This window comes from Musca autumnalis, unplaced genomic scaffold (genome assembly GCF_047663935.1).
Source record: "Musca autumnalis isolate F117 unplaced genomic scaffold, ASM4766393v1 scaffold_4, whole genome shotgun sequence".
Lineage (NCBI taxonomy): Eukaryota > Metazoa > Arthropoda > Insecta > Diptera > Muscidae > Musca > Musca autumnalis.
This window is the reverse complement of record NW_027411977.1, coordinates 28019558-28043427: the sequence shown is the minus strand read 5'-3', so window position 1 is coordinate 28043427 and position 23870 is coordinate 28019558. Positions and strand designations below refer to the sequence as shown.

At 35.5% G+C, this 23870-nt stretch overlaps 1 protein-coding gene across 3 annotated transcripts in view; it reads left to right on the top strand.

Annotated features, from left to right (window-relative positions):
* The first annotated feature begins 14681 nt into the window (after positions 1 to 14681).
* GluRIB (Glutamate receptor IB) overlaps positions 14682 to 23870 on the top strand; it is a 323616-nt gene continuing 314427 nt past the window's right edge. For 2 of the 3 annotated variants that reach the window (XM_073983939.1, XM_073983937.1), the window contains exon 1: positions 14682 to 14957. The gene's annotated coding sequence lies outside the window, so the exon portion shown is untranslated. The remainder of the gene's footprint in view (positions 14958 to 23870) is intronic. The other variant, XM_073983938.1, reaches the window with a different exon arrangement.

Here is a 23870-nt window from a genome sequence, read left to right as displayed (position 1 = left end):
CTGTGTACGCTTAAGACCTCAATGGTTATGGCTTCACTTCCTTTATGCTAAAAATTTAGTTATAAGTAAAAATATGAAATAAATAAATTAATAAATAAAAAGAACTTTCTAGAAACGCTTTGCTTTTTTGCAACAAGTGTTATCGGGGCCCCTATTACTACAGTACAAGTTTTTCAGAGGCAAGTCTATACTTCCAGAGAAAATGGCCCGAAAGCTGTAAAGAACATTTAAGGCAATCATGTGTAGTGGCTAGTCGCACGACAACTTTCGAACCGGATAATGCGTTGGTCCAAACTTTGTTTATCGCAATATTTCAGCGACTCATATATATACAAAATTCGAAGATGGTGCTTTTCGGTCTACTTCTTCTGGTATTTTCCCCCCAAATTTCAAGAATTTTAGCTAAAATGGTGCGAGTTTTCTTGAACGGAGCAACAGATTTGGTCCATGTTTGATTTAGTAATATTTTGTCCAAACTTAGTTTTTGCTCGAAAATTGGCCATACTGCGGAACCTCCCTCACAAACCTTCAAAATAGCTGTTTAAGTGCAGGTTAAGGTCTATTTGAGGATCTTTAGACATTTTTACTGAAGGTATTCATATTGCCTGATATAAGGGTCAAAAGGGGAAAATTATACTGTTGCGAACTGAAATGACTGGTGGGCGCAATATCTTTTAAAAATAATGACTCTCAAAATAAGATCTACTCTCAAAATGAAGTATGTCGGTCCGGTCCATTTCACCATACCTCCATACTTCCTCTGCAACACTTGTGATCAATGATACAAATCCATGTTTTGTTTGCAAGTTCATACGTCCGAAAATGGCTACAAATTTCTGAAAATCTCCTAGTACATAGTTTTTGGGATTAAAGATTTTGGATCTGTGTAGCCGCTATTCGATCTGTCTATAGATGAAAGTTTCAATTCACACAGGCTCACGGTATATTCCTGGTCACAAAGTCGAGTGGTAATTGTTGAGATGTTGACGAAGAAGAACCTGTATCCGTTCAGTTTTTAGATTTCGTTTGTCGTCACAAAGTCCTTTACCGAAGGAGGAAAAATAACATTTCTAGAAATGTGCATCCATTGAAAGTACTTCCCAAAATACAATTGCTATGGGTTTCTATGGCGTTTTCTTCTGGTTTTATTTAAAGAGTAATACACAAAAAATCCCTGAAGATGAAATTCATTGTAATTTTGAAATATTGGAAATAATATGTAATAAATCAATATATATAAATTAGAAAAATGTTTGTACGTTTGTTTGTTTGAAGTTTAAGGACTCAAAAACCGCTGAACTGATCTTCCTGAAATTTTCAGCGTATACCAATACATGGCCTGAAAGTAACATAGGCTATAAAAATTTCTGAAATTCAACGAATTCAGCTAGTAAAATATAAACATTGACCTCAAGCTCAATAATCTTGATTTTATTAACATTCGAAAGGTCGAACAAAACATAAAAATTCGACAGAAATATCCTTTTGTCCAATAGACATTTACGACACTGCGGTGGAACAGAAATTATAGCATAAAAAATGGTTGATATAGATATTGATAAAGAATTTGTAATTGTTATGAATTTTAAAACAGTTCATTATAAAAACGTGTAAGAGAAAATATAGAAACACTTAAAACCACAAAGATTAAGCAACGGTTTTATCTTTTATTGTTGAATTGCTCTTATAAAAAATTTCAAAAACAAAATATCGCAAAAATGTTTTTTTCTGGATGCTGTTTATAAGCCAAAGTATTGGGCGTAATATGTTACAAACGTTCAATAAATACAAATAAACGTTTTGTTCTGAACTCAGTAACACTTACAGTCAGCCTAAAATTCCGATTAAACGCTTAAACAACACATTAAAACTTAACAAGAACTATGCATAAAATTGCTCAAAAAGCCTAACTTGTTCATTATTTTAATATTTTTAAAAATGTTGGACAATAAGTATACCAATGTAGTTAAATAATTCTCTGTAATACTTCCAACTACTTTACATATTTCTTGAACAATTTAAAACAGTATAAAATTTTACTCAAAAATTAACAAATGTGTTACATAAGCTAATATCCTATGGGAACTAAAATCATTTTGCCCGGACCCGGGCCCCCCCCTCCCCCACTGGCTACGTGGGTGGTTTCCAAAATATTTTGAAATTACCACTCGTTTCATTATTCACATTGTCGATTTTTATGATGAATACGCCAGAACACAAATTAAATAAACACTTTTTTATGATTTGAAAAATACCTTACCTTACAGTTTTTATATTTGGAGCCTAATTTAAAAAAAAATAGATTTTTTCCGAATGGCGCACACATGCGTAATTTTTTATGATTGAATCTGATATTCGAGACTTAAGCGCATAAAACATCAGAAGGAACTATGGTCCGGAAACGACGGGGAAATAGACTTTTTCAATTTTGAAATTTGAGTTATCTTCAAAATTATCATAAAAAATATGCATACCACCACTATTAAAGAGTAAAGATGCAAAAACAATTTGAATATTTTAGAAGCTTATCTTGTTCCGAGACTTTACAAAAACATTAAATTTTGAAAAATATACATTTTCGCTATAATAATATCATTTTAATGTTCACCTAATTTCTTAGTATTAGAACATGTACTTTTTGCTTTCATTATGGCCGAGTTCAATGGACTAGTGCGCTGGATTGGTTAACCTCAGAAAGTTGCGGATGGCAAAAGCGAATGGAGAAAAGAGTCAGGTTGCTGATTATAAAATTTTTTTTCACGGAAATGCGATTTTCGTATTTTTAGTTATGAGCAACTTTTGGCCTATGTTTACCCTCTGTGTGTCGGCCGGGTACATTAAAAAAAAAAAAAAACATCAAAGAACAGAACAGCACATGTATGCGCTTAAACAACCCTTAATGTTCGTAAGCGTGACCGAGTGTTCAGTGTGTTAGGCTACAAAGCAGAAGTTCGTGTGTTCTAATCCAGCAGATGGCGAAATAAAAAAATAAAATAAACAAGTAAGCCAAGGATATAGTCGGACGGGCCGACCATGTGATACCCTACACCACTATCCCAGGGAATTAGCTTTCCACAAATCTAAATTTCTTTATGGAACAAATAAACTTATTGTAAGAAATAACTTTGTGGATTTTGGCACCGTACCACACCAAGCATAAATAATAATATAATAATTGTTTCACAAACATCCCAAAAGGGACAAGGGAGACTTCTCTCATATCTATGAGTGAGTGTACTATGGGACCCACAGCTTATCTCCGAGAAGAAGTTTTACACGGCTGAAATACTCAGAAAATGTCGCCAACATTACTGAATAGTATTTCGCCACCGTTGAAAATTTTATGTTGCCTGGCTAGAGAATCGTTTTTTAAAAAAGCGACCCATGCTGCAGTGTATGTATAAAGATCCAATTGGACAATTAATACGCTTGGACACCATGTAATTTGCAATAATGTAAAAACTGGGAATGGGAAAATGTGTTTCTCTACACAAAACCCATTATATATTAGGCAGTAGGCCCGTTATCTATCATACGCGTTGTTGCAATTTGCATCAGGGGAAAAGATCAGTAATTCTTTTTCCATAAGTGGGCTACTTTGCTGGTATATGTCTTCCAAGAAATAAAATATAGACCAAAAATATTTTTTTAGTAATGGTCCATTTCGCCCGCTAAATAATATCAGATCATCATCCAAAATCTTAGTCATCTTCTTCTACAGCGGTGTAGGGTATAAAAATATGAAGTGTTTTGAAATTGAAAGCAAATTCCACCTCAACTGTTCTAAATATAGAAAATACAACTTTTTAACTTATAGCTTATTTTTCAACTTCCAGTGGCCATGAAATAAGTACGTAGTTACTCTAGTGGTTATACTGGTCATAGAATAACTGGTCATTCAGTGCGACATGCTCTTGTTAAAATAATGGGTTAGTAGGGGGTTTTGTAAGTAGTTACGACTTCCAAAAAGTTCTATAAAAACCCATTATTTTGGAAGGAATTTTTTTGCTGGGTATGGAAAGGATCATAGCCACACTTAAACACAAATCTTGAACATTTGTATGGGTGGTACCCCAGAAAGTGGGTCGAACATAAAACTCCGTATATGAGATAATTCGCGTACCATTTTAGGTAATATTTGCGAACTTTTGTGGGGGAGGTACCGGAAGGATTGGACCTATAAGCACCACCTTGGAATTTCATGTAATATTCGAAAAAAATATTACGATATGTGGACCGACGCAGAATTCGGTGTGAGAGCTGTCGTGCGGTGGCTGCTACAACCACTACACATGATGACCGTTGGGCTTTTTTACAGCTGTCGGCTTATTTTATCATTTTTATAGCTTTCGGGCTATTTTCTATGAAAGTAGGGTAGTAGTGCACAGTCATAATTGTGGCAGAAAATACAACTTGTTACAACAAAAATCAAAATGATTTGAAATGAGGTCGTAAACTGCACTTTTTCGAAACTTTGTGTGGGAGGTACCCGAAGAAGTGGACCGATATAGTCCATATTCGAACTTGATCTATGTCTCGTTGAAATATTACGATGTCCAGAATTATGACCAATATCGGGAGCATAATTTTTGCTGAAACATGTTGAACTTTTGTGGGGGAGGTTTCCGTGGGAGTGGACCGATATGGCCCATCTTCGAACGTAAGCTAAGTTTGGCAAAATACTACAAATGACAAATTTTGGACCCGATCAGTTGCTTCGTTCGAGAGTTATCGTGTACACCAGCCAGACAGACGGACATGGCTAAATCGACTCCAAAATGTCTGAAACTTGTCTTGTAGCTGTTTTGTTTACAGTGACATGAAAAAATCACTTTGCAAAAAAATGGAATTCTTTATGAAAATTTTCGTCCGATCATTTTTCACAAATCTCGACGTGAATAACGATTTTCGTCGCCACAAGTGTCTGTTGAAGTGTTCAAAGCCCATGTTTTGGATGTATCTAAATCGGAGTGGAAGAAGGGATTCAACAATTGGTTTGAGCGCGTGAAAAACTGCAAAAATCATGCTGGAGACTACTGAAAAAAACAACAAATGTATTTTTGATTGTAAATATTCGCGTTTTCATTTTTAGGCCAGTTAGTTATCATGCAGCCCTCGTATATATTCTCGTTAACATAAATGCTGAGGGTAAAGAAATAAAATAGCTTTATTTTTATAAACACAAATTCTTAAAGACAACAATTATACCTATAAATAGTTATAGTTTTCCTTGAAATAGCTATTTCTTCCTCCAGAAATTTGGAAAAATTACATGTTTTCCAAAATGGGGAAATTGTCCTTGTTAGGGGAATCCCACACCTTCACCTTGCAATAGTTTTGGTTTCCTTAGTTGCAATATGTTTACTATCGAATCCCATATAGAAATTAAATACACTGTGACACAAAATGGAACTCAAAGTCTGGGGGGTGGAAAATTCCTATTGGAGATTGAAGCCTTTGTGAGAATATTAAGAACCCGAAATTAAATTTTCGCCTTAGGTCAAGTTTCTGAGATATCGCGTGATGAATGTTTTAATTTTTTCCATATAATACTTACATAAAACAGGTTTAAAATCGGTTTTAATTTCGGAATATCCGGTTAAAAAATTGAGATAACCGGATCTGTTCTCCATGCAAATTTGTTATTAAGGTTTTCTTCATTACGGGAGCTTTTTGTGGTAAATATTTTATAAGCACCCCAGATGTCTACATAAGCAATAACCAATTGGTAAGTCTACATAATAATAAATAACCAATGTCGAATATACAGAAAAACCAAACATAGTTTTTTCAAAACCAAGACCGAGTAAACATCAAAAAGGACAATGAAAACGGGACAATATTGATTAGTTGTTAAAGAGAACCGAACCTAAAATCTGCTGAGCAACATTTTTGTAGAATATTTCAATGTTGAAAAATTTCATTTTGTGGTACTTCTATTACGGTTCAAGAAATAAAGGACGAAAAAGATACGAAAGGAATTCAGTTAGAAGAATGAAATATTCTACAAAAAGATTATCCAATCAATTTTACTAAAGACATCTATTCTCAATACGAAGCTATAATAACGCCAAAGAGAAATATGATGCTGATGCACGTGATGATCAGTGACGACAAAAAATTGGAGTTTTGGTCAGGAAAATCGATTTCTGAACCACTGTATTGCATCTTTTGTTGTCTCCAAAACTCCTATTGTCACCTAAGAAAATTCCTGTTATTCGTAGAAAGTGTTGTTCAGTTGTGATAAACAATGTCAAAGCTTGATACACTATCTGAACGTCATGACTGAAGACATGTATTCTCAAAACGAAGCTATAATAACGCCAAAGAGAAATATGAAGCTATTCTCCCAAGTACTATAGGGGAAAATTAAAAAATGCATTACGCGATATCTCAGACACTTGAATTATGGCGAAAATTTCCTTTTGGGTTCTTAATGTTATAATCAAGGGCTTTCATCCCCAAATGGAATCTTCGAATTTTAGTTTGAGGGAAAAGTGATTTGTGGTAACGTATGATTGGCCCCGCCCTACAGTAGCATTTCCATAATTTCTTTTTCGTGTTGAGAAAACGCTTCAAGTTTATTAATGCTGCACTTTATAATCGTAATTCTGTTAAGAAAATTGTTCATGAAGCATTCATGATTCCACTGCATTAGAATAAATGTCCTTTGTTCATGATGCAAACAATTTATTCATTCATATTTATCCTTCAGCATCATTCCCATCATTATAACATCACGGGATGTCCATGATGAAATTTGCTTTTATATAATATTTTCCACAGCACTTTCAAATCCAATGTGTTGCTGTGTGTGTGTGTCTTTACGCTTTTATGCGAAAGTGTCATAGTGGTTTTTCTGTGAACGACAAAAAAGGAAAGAGTTCCATGCTATGTTTCTATGTTTGAAGCAAATGGATCGTTGTGTAAAACTTTAATGGTTTCCAAATCAAATTTCTACATCGATTGGTTGTAGTTGAAAGGTATTTTTTAATACTCCCGAGAACCGTAGTGAACACCGTACCGTACCGTATCGTACTCACACCCAGGCACAGGAATGATGTTGTACAACAACATTATCATTGTCACTTGGCGTGCTATACCCTTTACAGATAAACAGAGTGTAGAAGAATAACACTAAAAGCTTTTCCATATAATTTCCTTGACGATGACGATTTTTCGTTATTTTTTGCCATTCTTTTTTATTATTTTATTCAAATGTCATGGGATAGGAAGTTGGGTGAACAGTAGAAAGAATAACATGTTGGCTTGCTTGTGGGATTGAGTTGACGAGATGACATGAAATGGAAATACTATATGTTCCCTTTTTGTGTGCTTTACATGTAGTAATGCTCCATTCGTTCAGTTTTTTTATTTATTTGTCATATCAAAAATATTAGATGCCAAAACGAAAGAGAATTCCAAAAAAAATCTGGCTTTTGTTGCTCAGATATTGAAAATGTATGTTGAACAATATGCCTCTTGTTTCATGACTGTAATTTCATATTTTTTTTGAATAGAAGAATCAACTACAAAAACTAAAGGTAAGTTTTGTGGTTTTAATTGTTGGCAAAACTGATATTATCCGTTATCCCAATAGCTGACTTGTCCATATTATGTTATGAATTCACTTTTCATGTGAAATCATAGGGAAAATATTTTAATATGCCTGTAGATCATAAAAGTCTCCCCGAAAATTAGCACATAGTTCAGGCTTCTTGCAAATACAAAGCCTTCATGAAAATTGTAAATATCTGATAATGTTGAATAAGTAAAAACGAATAAGTCGGCATTGCCGACAGCTAAATACGATCACTTTATGAATGCACAACAACAACAAAAACACGTGAGTGGTGGACCTAACTGTCCTAAGAACGAATCTCTAGTTTCAAAAAGTTATATTATTTTCTTAAGAAGTGTTGGACAGTTTCGGATGAAGTGGGTAAATTAATACATATGTAGGTCACCTTGAAGCTTAATCTAAGTTGGGAGTCACTTCTTTTAATTAGCTATCGGCCGCCAGCAGTAATTTAATTTATCATTTTATTACTAGTAAGAGCTTTCGGGCCAATATGTCAGCAAGTATGCTCTAATTATATAGGCAGCATGAGCTGATGGGCTGCCATGCGACCAGTGAGACATACTGAATAATGTATGAACCAGTTGATTATAAAAATTCGGCGGGGGGAACTCATACTAAACGAGAACGGGAACCTGAGTATTCTATGACACGTGCACAGGTAGGGAGGTACCGTTCTATGGAGGGTATATTAAGTCGTGGACCTGTTCCGACATACATATTTCTGGGGGATAGTTTTATACCACTAAAGATGACTAGATACCAAATTTCAGCCATTTAGGAGAAATATTGAAGCCACAACGTTCAATATACGGAAAATCGGGAGGTACAGTTCTATGGGGCCAATATGAAGGCGTAGGCCGATAAATTTAGTGGGGAAAGTTGAGTAACCCCAATGAAGACTAAATACCAAATTTCAGTCATTTCGGTGTAATATTGAAGCCACAACCTTCAAAAAATCGGTAGGTACATTTCTATGAGTGCTATACCAAATGTTGGGGGCTACCCACAAACGCGGACCTACGTTGACAAAAATTTGCAAGGATATTTTCTACAGAGTGAGAGCTCTCTGTGCCAAATTACAGCCAATATGATTGTAATATGTGGCTATTTGGGGAAAAATACCTTAAATCGGGAGGTACGGTTATATGGGGCTATATCAAAACATGAATCCAAAACCTCAATTTTATATTATAAAATTTCTGTTGGTATAAAAATCCTTTGAACCAAATTTTCGCAACCTACGTCATTTTGTTTGGCAGTTAAATAGTTTTTACCCACCACTTGGGTAAATACTCGAATTTGGGGGCTACCCCCTAATGTGGACCTACGTTGACAATTTTTTGCAGGAATATTTTGTGTACATTGAGGACTCACTGTGCCAAATTATAGGCACTTTGATTGTAAAATGTGGCTAATTTGAAAAAAAAAAAACAAGTAAAACGGTATCAGTCGGCTTTGCCGACAGAGTTATACCCTCAGCCTGAAACAATTTTTCCCAAAAAACGTATGTATTTAGGGGTTTTTAAAAATTTTGGGCGTTTGAACCGACAAAAATGTTGATTAGGATTAAAGATCAAAAGTTTTGCGGAGGGGGTACAAAAAGGAATGGATCTACATTGACCATTATGGAAGTGGTTCTCCAGCCACTACATATGGTGCCATAGGGGTGAACTTATCCGAAATTTTGTGTGGGAGGTACCTGGTGGAGTGGACAAATATAGTCCATATTTGAACCTGATCTATTGTTAAATATTGTTACGGAATTAGGTTTAACTAATCTCCGTGTAGACGTTGTTTTATTCCCCGATACGATTTGTACCAAATAAAACAGGGTTCGTTTTAGATTACGTTTCTACAATGCTTTATTTACTTTATTACACTATTTCAGAACCGACTTTAATTACAAAGCACACAGCAAGTCTCTAGTTAGCACGCAGCTCTTATTTAACCGATCTGTTCAGCTCAACGCTTAAAACACCACTACTCAATGTTGCCGTTCCTAACGCTATTTATACCCAAAAGTCTCCCTGTTCTAGAGTCCTCCAGAACACATATGGCAACATCTCGAATCTGTGCAGCGAACACACAGACGCACATTCGCACTAAGCGAACAACCATACTCACATACATACATGGGGGAACACAATTGGACGACAAGCACAGTAATGACGTAACAACGACAAACAAGTGCAAAGAAGTAACAAACTAAACAATAATTACATGATTATGGCAAAACAAAATAAAAGCACATTAATGAAAGGTAAAGTAACATCTAGAATAATGAAGAGAGTTCTACATGATAATTGTTGTTGCTTAAATAAAGTAACTGCGTAATAAAACTTTACGTTACAATTCAAATTTTTAAATTAACGGAAATTAAACTAAACTAACTTAAACCTATCAGTTACATTCGTAACAATATATTAGGATGTGTAAAGTATGGACCAATTCGGCCACTCCCTTCAAGAGTTACGGTACGAACAAATTTTCCGAATATTTTTGAACTTTTGTGGGGGAGGTACCTGAAGGAGTGGACCGAAATGCTTATCTTCGAACTTAAACTATGTTTGGAAAAAATATTACTAAGGCCAAATTTTGGACCGAATCGGCAGATCCGTTCGAGAGTTATCTTGCGCTCCAACCACCTCACACGGTGTCATAGGGGGTTTTTGTAACTTTCAGGCTATTTGCTCAAGAAGTATGGACTTGCTCCTGATAAAACTTCTACAGTCCTATGGGGGCAGTGAATAAAAGTTGCTAAAACAAAAATCAAAGCGATTCGGGAGATGGTCCCAAACTGAACTTTTTCGAAATTTTGTGTGGAAGGTACCTGATGGAGTGGACCGATTGAGTCCATATTGAAACTTTATTTAAGTCTGGTACACATTTTACGATGGGCAAAATTTGGACCAAATCGGTTACTCCCTTCAAGAGTTATCGTGCTCACAAATTTTCCGAACATTTTCGAACTTTTGTGGGGGAGGTACAGGAAGGAGTGGACCGCTATAGCCCATCTTCGAACTTAAACTAAGTTTTGGGCAAAATATTACGAAAGCCAAAATTTGAACCGAAACGGTTTATCCGTTCGAGAGTTATCGTGCGCTCCAGCCAGACAGACAGACGGACGGACATTGCTCAATCGACTCAAATTGTCTGAAACACATTTTGTCCAAACATACATAGGGTCTAAAACCATTGTTTCGATGAGGCACATTTTGCCCGTATGAAAGTGTATATGGTAACATGGGGCGCCTTCGCCACGTTTTTGTTCAAAAAGTCTTCATACCGACACCGTTAAAGTTTTTTCAAATATTATTTTTGGTACAAATATTAGCATATCTTGACTATAAGTTTTGATATATAAATGGATATATTTTTGTTTCTAAAATATTATTTTTGAGAATTTACAAAATGTGTAAAAAGTGGCGACGCCTCCCCACCCATGGGGCAGCTTTGCCATCGATATTGAACATTCTTCAAAGGACTCTAAAACTGTAATTTACTATACTTATTCCTTAAATATCGACATTATGCAAAAAAGGAAAATGTTTTCTATTGAATAATCAAAAATTATTTTAAAATTCACAAAAAGTAACCGATCCTAGCGGTTAATTGAAGTAGGTGCCTTGAATTTAGGTACAAAAATCATAATATAGCTAAAACAAGTTACGTTTAGGATAACATTTGATTTTAACTTCATATTATAGTGTGGTATATCTATGGTATAAAGAATTTAAGTTAAACATGACATATTTCGGACATTAACCTACCTCGCCCCTATCATAGCGTAGGCGTCCCACCCCTTACATATTTGAAAATATTAATATATTGACATTTGCAATTGCTTTTTTCATGCGAATTATTGGGATTTATATTCTTCAGTAGTTGCCTTCTAACGGCATAAAATATGTTTTTGATGTCACAAAAGGTAAAGAAGATATCACAAAAAATACCTACCATAATTAATAAAATAATAAAAATCTAAAATTTGCAATCAAGTACGAGTAAATCGAATGACAATTGTAAAAATTAGACCCGAAAAATATGTTTTTAGAAAAATGTTCGCACAAAATTTTCGTATTTGGATGCAGATTTCTGTGAAGCTGTGTAGGCTACATTCACGACACATATATCAAATAACTCAGAATTGCGATTTCTAGAATCCTATATACGATTTTTTGACAAACCTGTTTGCGGAACGAAATTAGAAGAAAATTTCAAAAAAACTCTTAAAATCTGGCTTCAAAATGTCAGCATCATTTAATGGTAGACGCAGATCAAATTTTGAAAAGTTATACACTAGTGAGATGATCCTTATTTAGCTGGCTTCTACTTTTACTTTGACGGGAAAATCGTGACAAGTGTGGTTTAATCACAAATCGAGAGAAAACAAAAAAGACATGTTGGCTTCAACCCATTTTTACCCATTATTTAACATAAATGTAGCCACCGCTTCCACGCAAGTTAACTTTTAAGGCCAATATTTTTTGCCAAATCTAAAAACATTTTATTTTATCCAAAAGCATTTAATTTGTATAATATTCATCCACATTTCAGGAGTTATTAAAGGCTAAACCTTGGCTTCAACTATGTTAAATTTTCAAAAATATTGCCCATATACACTTTCATAGGGCAAAATTTGCCTCATCGAAATAATGGTTATAGACCCCAAGTATGTTTGGACGAAATCCGTTTCAGACAATTTGGAGTTCATTTAGCAATGTCCGTCTGTCTGTCTGGCTGGTCCGCGCGATAACTCTCGAACGGATCAATCGATTCGGTCCAAAATTTGGCTTTCGTAATATTTTGTCCAATTTAGTTTAAGTTCGAAGATGGGTTATATCGGTCCACTCCTTCCCGTACCTCCCCCACAAAAGTTCGAAAATGTTCGGAAAATTTGTGCGGACGATAACTCTTGAAGGGAGTAACCGATGTGGTCCACACTTTGCACATCGTGAAACTTCTACCAGACTTAGATGAGGCTCTAATATGGATTTAATCGGTCCACTCCTTCGGGTACTTCTCACACAACAACTTGTATTCACTGCACCCCATACCACGGTTCCAGTTTCATCAGGGGCAAGTCCATACTTCCTGAGAAAGTAGCCTGAAAGGTGCAAAAAAACCCTATGGCACCGTGTGTAGTGGTCGAAGCACAAGATAAATCTAGAACGGATTTGCCGAATCGGGCCAAAATGTGGCCATCGTACTATTTAGTGCAAACTTAGTTTAATTTCAAAAATAAGCCAAATCGGTCCACTCCTTCAGGTACATCCCCCACAAAAGTTCAAAAATGTTCGGAAAAATTGTGCGCACAATAACTCTAGATGGGAGTGACCGATTTGGTTCATACTTTACACATCCTTTTATGTATACCAAATATAGATCAGGTTCGAATATGGATTATATTTGTCCACTCCTTCGGGTACCTCCCACAGAAAATTTTGGATAAATTTACTTTAAGATCTGTTCCCTTATCACTTTGATTTCGCTGCCTCAATTACGACAGTAAAAGTTGTTTTTCAGGGGCAAGTCCATACTTTCTGAGATACATATCCTTTTTTACCGTTGTTTTTGTTATTTCGAACCGATTTCTGTATTTATTGGCTTGATGTTGTCATTAACAGATAAATCAACAGATACATATGTACAAAAAAAAAAACCAAATTATTGAAAGAATTTCTTGTTGTAATTCTCAAAGAACAAATGAACATTTGCCGGGGAGGTACCCGAGGGTGTGGGTCCATCTTCGAACTTAAATTAAGCTCGGACAAAAGATTACGAATGCCAAATTTTGGACTCGATCGGTTGCTTCGTTCAAGATTTGTCGTGCACACCAGCCTGACAGACAGTCGGACATGGCTAAATCGACTCCAAACTGTCTGAAACACATTTCGTCTCAACATACCAGGGGTCTAAAACTATTATATCGATGAGGCTCATTTTGCCCGTATGAAATTGTATATACCCTCGTTAGCATATATGCTGAGGGTATACAAAATATTTTTCTTAAATTTATTTTTCCTTTTTTAAAACTTATTTATCTTTCAATCTGCAGAAGTAATACAAAACAAAAAACTTCTCATATCCACAAGATAAAAAATGTACTGAAAATGCATGTAATATAAATTATCGGTGATAATGAGATGTTATCAAAACTTTAATTGTTTTCTACAAACCAAGTGTTAGCAGGTTCTACATACACATACATACACACTTACATATCTAAACCGGCTTGAAGCTAAAAATAAAAGAAGAAAAAAAGCTTGCAAAATTTTAGCTGTAAACATATTCGGGATGTTCATGTTACGGATAAAAAAGGCGGCTGCTGATGGTGCTGCCCTGATGCCAGCCAGCAACGAAGTAAACTTGAAAACGGTTAGTAGGTCAATAAAATCTGTTTGGGAATGCTACGGAACTCAAACCAAAGATATTTTGTACTAAAATTGTAATGTTTTTGTTTTCAGAAAGTGAGAGAATAGTTAGATGTTTAAAGAGTAATGTGTAAGAGAGTTTAAGAGTAGCATTTTGTGACGATGTGTAGAGAGCGCATGTTTATTTTCCTGCTCCAGCATCCTTTGTAATGTACTAAAAATGTTTTTTTCTGGCATTACTCTCAGAGATGTGATGATTAAATTTAATTGTTGAGTGAGCGAGTGTGTGTGTGTTTGTGAGTTTGTGTACCCAAAGAGGACAATCATCTTTGCAGACAACGAAACCAAACATGGGCCACATGGACGAAACTCTGCGAGGTAAGACGAACTCTGTGTAATTGTAAATCCTTGGTGTTAGCTGAGAGAACGAGAGTGAGGAGAAGACCTCAACTTCTAAAGAAGTTATCATCAACAATGTTTTATTACTTTTGCTCTTCGGGTTTTGGCCACAATAACTTCGGCTTTTTTCTTATGCTCAGTTGTGTGCAGCGGCTATTATGTTGGAGACCCACTGAGATGGGGATTTTATTTTATGTACGTACGGCAGGATGCTGTTGTTGCTGTTGAGCTTTTTCCTTCTTTTGGATGTGGCAAAACAACAAGAACAACAACAACTTATCGGCCTTTTTGGGGTTTAAACAACGTTAAAATTCTAAAATACTTTTAGTACTTATTAGAACGTGCAATGTAACGGTCGGTAATACGGAGATACGGGTAGAAAATCAAACAAAATTTTTTGAACAAAATCATAAAAATTCTGCTTTACAAAACACACACAAAGTGCACAACATTGGGTCAGTTAGTAAGGCAGCCAGCCAGCCAACCAACCAACCGTCCGGGTCGGGAGTTATGTATGTGTATGAATGTATACGTTTCTGCGTGAGAGTGTGTGTGTGTAATCTATGAGTTAAAAATATAATAAAAATATCTGTAAAATGCCAGTGAGTGTCAATGCTTTTAAAGAGTTTTATATTGAGAAAATGTGTTGATTTTGTGGAAATCTTAAAAGGATATAAGAAAAATATTTACAAAATAGAAAAGAAAACAAGAATAATTACTTGAAATATAAAGGCCTTGGCCCAGTAAAAATTTACAAAAAACCAGACAAAATAAATAATTGAATGAAAAAAAATGGGATTTGCTGGGATTTTTGTTTGTAAACATCTTTCTCATGCCCGTTAACTGAAAATGGTTTTCATTTCTTACCAAGAAAATTTGTGAAGATATTTTATGAAAATTTAATGAAGTTACTCAAAAGAGTTAATCAAAAAAGTGTAAAACTTTAATACCACCAAATTGTAGCACAAAACTCACAGCCATACTACCACCATCACCCCAAAGATTGCAGCTCAAGGATAACACGGTGACATTTAGCCAACATATCAAAGGACATTGATATCTAAGAATGTTACTTACAAGTATATAAATGTGTATATGTTTAGCAATTTTCAGGTCCTTTTTGAACAAGACAACAAAGCAATTACACATAACGATAAAGATCTAAAAAAAAACAAAACAGAAAAAAGAAAAATAACAAATATTTCTACACAATTTTCCTTATCTGGTATCCCATTATTTTCCCTTATATTGTTTGAAAAATGAAAAAAAGAAAGAATGAATTCCCACGCGCCTTTTTGTAATAAAAAGCGTGACAAAAATCTTGCTGAAGATCAAAAGGGAATACAATTCCGCACCATCACAGAACAATAAAGTAGCAGAAGGAGGAGGCGACACAAAATAAAATAAAAACCACAAGAAAAATAAGGTTTTTTATTTGCTGCTCTTTTATCAAAAAAATAAAATGCTTAAATGCTCTACCGTATTCGATGACAACCTAAATGAAGGTGCTAAATTACCGATAAGATCTTCATAAGAAAGATAAATTTGTTCCAAAAAGTGGCAGACAAATAAAAATTTCTTTAATGAAAAGGCACAAAGCTTAAAGATAATGGACAAAAGGACATTTCTTATGAAATTGCAATAATATATTTATTTATTAATAAGCAACCGCAAGATAAAATAAATATACAAAGAAAATATAAGGGTAATAATGGTACTGAAGGCCTGTAGATGATGGGTTAGAATATTTATAAAAATAAAACACTGTAATTATTGTCAAAACACTATCTGACTACCTGTTAAATTATCCGAATAATCATTCGCGACCCATAAAGTATATATATTCTTGATCAGGGTAAAATTCAGAGTCGATTATTTTGCACCTGAGGATATTTTTATAGGCAGCTCAACTTTGAATATGGACTTTATCGGTCCATTTTCGGGTATATCCCAAATACAACGGTACCTCCTGATTTTAGGTATTTTTTGGATTTTCGCTGCATTTTGTATCCGAACTGTAATTCTCCACCAAAAATAGTCAACATAGGTCCATTTTCCCGGTATAGTTCCCATATAATGATGCATCCCGAATGTTAGTTGAAATTTGAGGATGCCAGTGGTCGCAAAACTTCTTCACCGAAAATTGGTATGAGGGTTGCACGATAACTTTCTGGCCTAACAACGAAATCGCGAACATTTACCGTAAAAATAGTTGTATTATACCCTCAGCATTTATGCTAACGAGGGTATGTATATACACTTTGATACGACTAAGAATGTGCCTCATCGAAATAACGGTTTTAGACTCCATATATCTTTGAACGACATCCGTTTCAGAAAACTTGAGTCGATGTAGCCATGTCCGTCCGTCTGTCTGCCTGGTTGGTGTACACGATAACTCTCGAACGGATCAACCGATTCGAAACAAATTTTGCACTTCGTAATATTTTGCCAAAACTTAGTTTTAGTTCAAAGATGGGCCATATCGGTTCACTAATTCGGGTACTTCCCTTACCAAAGTTCAAAATTTGTCTGTAAAATGATGTGAACGATAACTCTGGATAGGAGAAATCGATTTGGTCCAAACTTTGCACATCATATTATTCCTTCCAGATAGAGATCGGATTCGAATATGGACTATATCGGTCCACTCCTTAGGGTACCTCGCACATAGAATTCGGTATAAGTGAAGTTTAAGAACTCCTCTCGGATAGTCTTGACATTTGGTTATCCTGTAGCCCCCTTTACGACGGTAGAATTTTTTTCAGGGCAAGTCGATGCTTCTTGAGATAATGGTCTAAAAGCTCCATGAAACCTGAACCCAACTAAAATGACAAATGCGTAAGATAACTCTCCCAGGGGGTTTCTGATTGGTCCAATCTTTGCACATCGTATTATTTCATCTAGTCATTTATCAGGTTGGAATATGGACTATATCGGTCCCGTTCTTTGTATACTTCCTACATAAAATATGGGAAAATGCACTTTGAGGTCTCGGATTTATTTGAAATTCTTTGCAGAAGTTTGCCCTATTGCTACGGTACAATTTGATTTCAGAGTAAGTCAATTCTACCTGAGATAATGGCCAAAAAGCTCCAAAAATTTCTTCCAAATTTAGCTTAATGTAATTTAATATTTCAATTTCTCTATAAACCGCAACTTTGATTACTAAAAATTTTGCACTATATGTCAATGATTTGATATAGCCGCACATTACGGTACCTAAAGATTCGATCTATTTTGAAGCTAACTGTCAAAGTAAAAGTAGAAGCAAACTAAATAAGGATCATCTCACTAATGTAATACTTTTCAAAATTTGAACTGATTCTACCATTAAATGATGCTGACGTTTTGAAGCCAGATTTACAGCGTTTTTTTGAAATTTTCTTCTAATTTCATTCCGCAAACAGGTTTTTCAAAAAATCATATATAGGATTGTAGTACTTGCGATTCTGAGTTATTTGATATGACTAATGTGAATGTAGTCTGCTCAACTTCATAGAAATCTACATCCAGAGATTTGAAAACTTAACTGATAAGGGAGCTACATTCATTTTATCCCAAAAACAAGTGAGAAAAGGCTATAGTCGGTACGGGGCCGACTATGTGATACCCTACACCATTACCTCTGTGCAAAATCTTTTCACTCGAAAACATGTCTTTTAGGGAGATACGATGACTACAGGCGGACTGAACCAAAATAATTAATATTTAATTTTATATTTGACTACTATCGACATCACCAACATCAATAGGCTTCTATCTCTGTGAGAAAATTTGGTGATGATCCGATCAAAATTCCGACCTGTAGTGTGATTGCAGAAAAAGTGGAAAAAAGGGATGCATTACCGACTATTGCGATATCTCTACTATTTGACTACCTACGCCAACCTACTTTTCATGGTTTTAAAGATGCGATTTTCTACTTTCTTAGTCAGGCTTTGCTTTTAAAAGGTCCCCAACCAAAGGTGTGATATTTTCTACTTTCATTGCCAGGTTTTGCTTTATGTATACCCCTTATAGACTCAGAGATATTTGCTTTGAAATAAAATTTTGACTTTCCTCCAAATAAATTTTTTGCTATTTCGACCCCTAAATATTATCCGACTATGACCAAAATCAATAGCCTTCATTTCCTGTGAGACCCCCACTAACCCTCGAAATTTCGTGACGATCCGATCAAAATTGCGACCTGTAGCGTGATTTCCAAAAAAATGGAAAAATGGGATGTATTACCGACTATTGCGATATATCCGTTGGTAAGTCACCTACGCATCATTGTAAAGATGGGATCTTCTACTTTCATAGTCCGGCTTTGCTTTTGGAAAGTCCCCAACCAAAGCTGTAATATTCGTCATTATAATTAAAATCGCAAGAATGAAAATTTGAGTTTTATTTGCGACTATTGTAATATCTCCGTTGTTTGATCAACTACGAGAACTTACTTTACATAATTAGAAAGGTGATATTTTCTACTTTTATTGTCAGGTCTTGATTTTGATATACCCCATATAGAAGCTGAGATATTCGCTTTGGAAAAAAACGTTGTCTTTTTATCCACATAAGTTTTTTGCCCATTCCGACCCCTGAATATTATCCGACCATCACCAAAATCAATAGGCTTCTTCCCCTCCGGGACCCTCATCAACACAAAAAATTTCGTGACGATCCGATCAAAATTGCGACCTGTAGTGTGATTACAAGGTTTAGATGGACAGACGGACAGACGGACGGACGGACTGAAGGACGGACACACATAGCCAAATCGACTCAGCTCGTCGAGACATTCATTTTGGTATATATAAGTATGGGTCTACGACCATTATTTCGATGCGTTACAAACTTTTTGGGCAAAACCAACTTATAATACCCTCCCCACATAGTGGTGTAGGGTATAAATAGTGTGTGATGCTACATCCACGGTTCTTAATTGATCGCCTTGAAATAGATATATATCGATGTAAATTTTCATGGTGGACATTGAAATCGGATGCGGACAAAAATTGTATGCACTTTGCGCAAATTAGCGATATTTTATAGGTATTTTAATGCTAAGATTCAGCTGATGCTACATCTTAGCCTCCAAATTAAATTTCGAAAAATATATACAAATTAACAAATATGGTCTTGCTGTACATTAAAATCACATGCGGACAAAATGATTTTAATAATTACGCGATTTACACGTATTTTAAAATGCATATAAATTAAAATGCGTTATTTGACCTCTATTTCCATTTCAGAGCTTTGACACATATCCTCATCAAACCAATTAGCTTCCCTAATGGGAAAGCTTTAATATGAATGTCAATAAAGCAAAATCCGTCTATTTTATTGGGAGATTTAAGCAAAATGATGGAAATATTCCTATAAATTTTCACAATATTTTCTACAACATAATGCATGTGAAAAAAATATTTTTTCAAACAAAAAATTATATTTTGACCAAAATATGTGCTTATTTTGGCTGTAACATCCAAACTATAACACCAATCTGTATGATTGCAGTCTCATTTGAATCGCCGTGAAGTTTGGATCCACAACAATTTTTAATGTAATTATATGACCACTAAATGGGCCTTAATTTTGAAAAAAGTAGACTTATATTCAATAATTTATCAATTTTATGTACATCCCGCGACTTCTGTGTAACATTTTGCAGGTATTATGCAATCTACTCGCTGAAGTCACTTCGAGAGAACTTTTTTGTAACAATTGTGCTCATTAAAATAATTAGCGTTTTTATAATATTTTCTTCCTTAAAAAGTGAAACAAAAGCGCCATAACTTTGGTCCGCAACAACCAAAAATTAGCTCGCGAGCTGATTCGTACTGGGAATCTTTTTCTTAACCTACATACCAAAAATCGTTGATGTAGCGCGAAAAAAATTTATCCTATTTTTCTGAAATGGAATATGAAATAATTGACAATATTACTGATATATATATTTTGTCAGAGGCTTATATTTCCGTCAGCACAGTTGACTGATACTTTCATACTTGTTGTTTTCTTAAGTCGTCTCCAGGATGATTCATACACTTTTCCATGCGCCAAACCAAACCAATTTTTGAAGCACGTTTTCCACTTCGATAGAGACATCTCCAAAACTTGGTTTTGAGCGCTTTAACATTATCAGCTGTACGACGGATTCCACATTTTGTCCGCTCAAAAAGGCACTGGCTTCAGTCGATGTGTGAGAGCTCGCATTGTCATGGTACACAATGATTCGTTTTCTCTTGTCGGTTTTTTGAATTTCTCAGGAGACGTCAGGGAAACAAATTGTAGTGTACCACTCAGAATTAACCGCCCTACCTTGCTCAAGCCGTATAGTAGCCACATGGTCAGTTTAGTCGCAGAAACAGGCGACCATTTGCTTCGAAATGCTTCTTCCATGAAGAACTTTCGTTGGAATTGGCTCGCCTTCAAAGACCCATCCATACGGTCGACTGTTGTTTTGTTTCGGGCTCATATGCATAGATCCAAGATTCATCGTCGGTGGTGATCTTATAAACGTCGTTTGAAGCACCGCGATTGTATTTATTAACAATTTTTTGCACAAATCGACAAGAGCCTTTTTTGAGCGATTGGCAAATTGTACTGGATCTAACCCATTTTTGCGGTCAGGTGTTCATGCAATATCCAAAGTTAGTTAGCTAAAGAAATTTCTAAGGACGTCTCTATCTTACGGTATATACAATGGCGATCTTGGCTTATCCGTTTATGCACGGCTTAATTCTTTCTGGCACAACTGCCGTTTTTGGACGACCCTCACGACCTTCATTTTTTGGCGTGTGTCGGCCAACTTGCAAAAACCGTTGGCCTATATGTCATTACTGTTGGTATAATATACGAAGTACATAGTCGTATTTTAAGGTGATAGACATAACCTAACATGGAGAAAAATCATTCCTGGGACAAATTTTAAAATAAAGAGGGATTTAATAAAATCCTCGATGCAAATTGTCCAAAGCCCAACAAAGGGTCTATCGATGGCCACGTAGCTCAAAATAAATAGGACACACAAGTAAAACTATAAATGTAAATTTTCTTGATGTTAGGACTTTCGGTCAACGTCAACGAAGTTCCATACGCAAAATTGTCTATGCACATGGAACTTCGTTGACGTTATGATCAAATTTAAGTTCAAATTTTGCGAAAATACTACCTACATAACACCGGCTACGCGTTCAAAATTATGAGGAAAATTTTAGTAAGTTTACGTTACAACATAACAAATGGACTCAACGTCCAATCAGGTTGTGTCGGTCTTGTGGGTCTAAGTGGTCATATCACCGCTTTGGCACAGACTTTGCCCATAGTAATATTTCTTCCAAAGGTACGGTACGAAAATGGTCGATATCGGTCCACTGCATCGGGTGCCTTCCACACAATTTTTCAATATTTTTCCCAAAAGTGCAGTTTACTTACATGCCTCGAATCAATAAATAAAATAAAGAAATAAAATTAAAATCTAAATCTAAAACAAAATAAAAAAATCAATAAAATAAAATCATGTAGTTTCCTTACTATGACACCAACATTTCGATCGGAGATAATGGACAAATATCTGTAAAAATGCTTGCCAAAATTATTTATAATTGAGTATACAATTTGGCCGAAAATTTGCACGTCGTAAAATTTCTTCGAAGTTCCATTTCGGACAACAGCATCGGGTCCCTGCGTGAAAAAAAAATCTAAATTTTAGTATTTTACATATTACGACAGTACAATTTTTATAGAGGACAAGTCAATACTTTCTAATGTAATGATCCAAAATCTGTAAAAACACTAGCCATCACAGTCCAAAATGAATTATGAGCACGATGACATACGAACGGAGCATCTGATTTTGCCGGAATTTTGTACATCGTAAAATGTCTTATTTGTTTACGGGCTGTTCGAGAACTGTTTCGTAATAATAGTTTTAGATCCCAAGTATGTTTGGATGAAATCCGTTTCAGACAATTTGGATTCGATTTAGCAATGTCCGTCCGTCTGTCTGTCTGGCTGGTGTGCACGGTAACTCTCGAACGGATCAATCGATTCGATCCAAAATTTGGCTTTCGTAATATTTTGTCCAAACTTAGTTTAAGTTCGAAGATGAGTTATATCGGTCCACTCCATGAGGTACCTCCCCCACAATACTTCGAAAATGTTCGGAAAATTTGTGCGCACGATAACTCTTGAAGGGAGTAACCGATTTGGTCCATGCTTTATACATAGTGAAATTTCTACCAGACTTATATTAGATTCTAATATGGACTCAATCGGTCCACTCATTTGGGTACCTCCCAAATAAAGTTTCGGAAAAGTTCGGTTTAGGACCTGCACACTAATTGCTTTGATTTTTATTGTAACAACTTGTATTCATTGCCCCCCATACGACGGTAAAAGTTTCATCAGGGGCAAGTCCATACTTCCTGAGAAAATGGCCGGAAAGGTGCAAAAAGCCCCTATGACACCTTGTGTAGTGGATGGAGCGCAAGATAACTTTCGAACGGATCTGCCGATTAGGTCCAAAATTTGGCCTTCATAATATTTTGTCCTAACATAGTTTGAATTCGAAGATAAACCGTATCGGTTCACTCCTTCAGGTACCTCCCTAACAAAAGTTCAAAAACGTTCGAAAAAATTGTGCCCACGATAACTCTTGCATCCTGATATATCTACCAGATATAGATCAGGTTCGAATATGGACTATATGTATCTACTCCTTCTGGTACCTCTCACACACAATTTCGGATAAGTTCACTTTAAGACCTTCTCTCCAATCACCTTGATTTTTGTTGAAGCAATTTGCATTCGCTACCTCCATTACGACGGTAAAAGTTTTTTCAGGTGCAAGTCCATATTTCTTAGGAAAACAGCCCGAAAGGTGTAAGAAATCCCTATGTCAACATATGTGGCTGTCGGAGAGCACGAACTGTTCAACCGATATGGTCCAACATTTGGTCTTTGTCATATTATATCCAAACTTAGTTCATGATCTGAAGAGACCTTAAATACATTCGATCTGTCCGTAGGTGAAAGTTTCACTTCACATTGCCTGAGGGTATATATCTGTCGGCAAAGACGACTGACACTTCTTTACTTGTTTGCAAAATTTTTTTCAAGTCACCGTAAGCAAGTACGTTTAGAACTTTCAAACTTTTCAAAAATTGCCAGAAAGTTCTTGTGCAGCCCTCGTCCTGGCCTCTCTAACCTAACCTTTGTTATCATCGATTTATAATTATACATGGAACTCAATAGTAAACATATAGAAGCTAACCCAACCTACAAATTAGATCAACACATTCGACTAAAGCAACCACAACACGTAATTTTTGAAGAAAGATATAATCATTTCTCGAAACATGGGAAGGGTATTAAATGTTGGTTTTGCCCAAACAATTTTTAAAACGCATCGAAATAATGGTCGTAGACCCATACTTATATACCAAAATGAATGTATCGTCGAGCCGAGTCGATCTGGCTATGTGTGTGTCCCTCCTCCGTCCGTCTATCCATCCAGACTT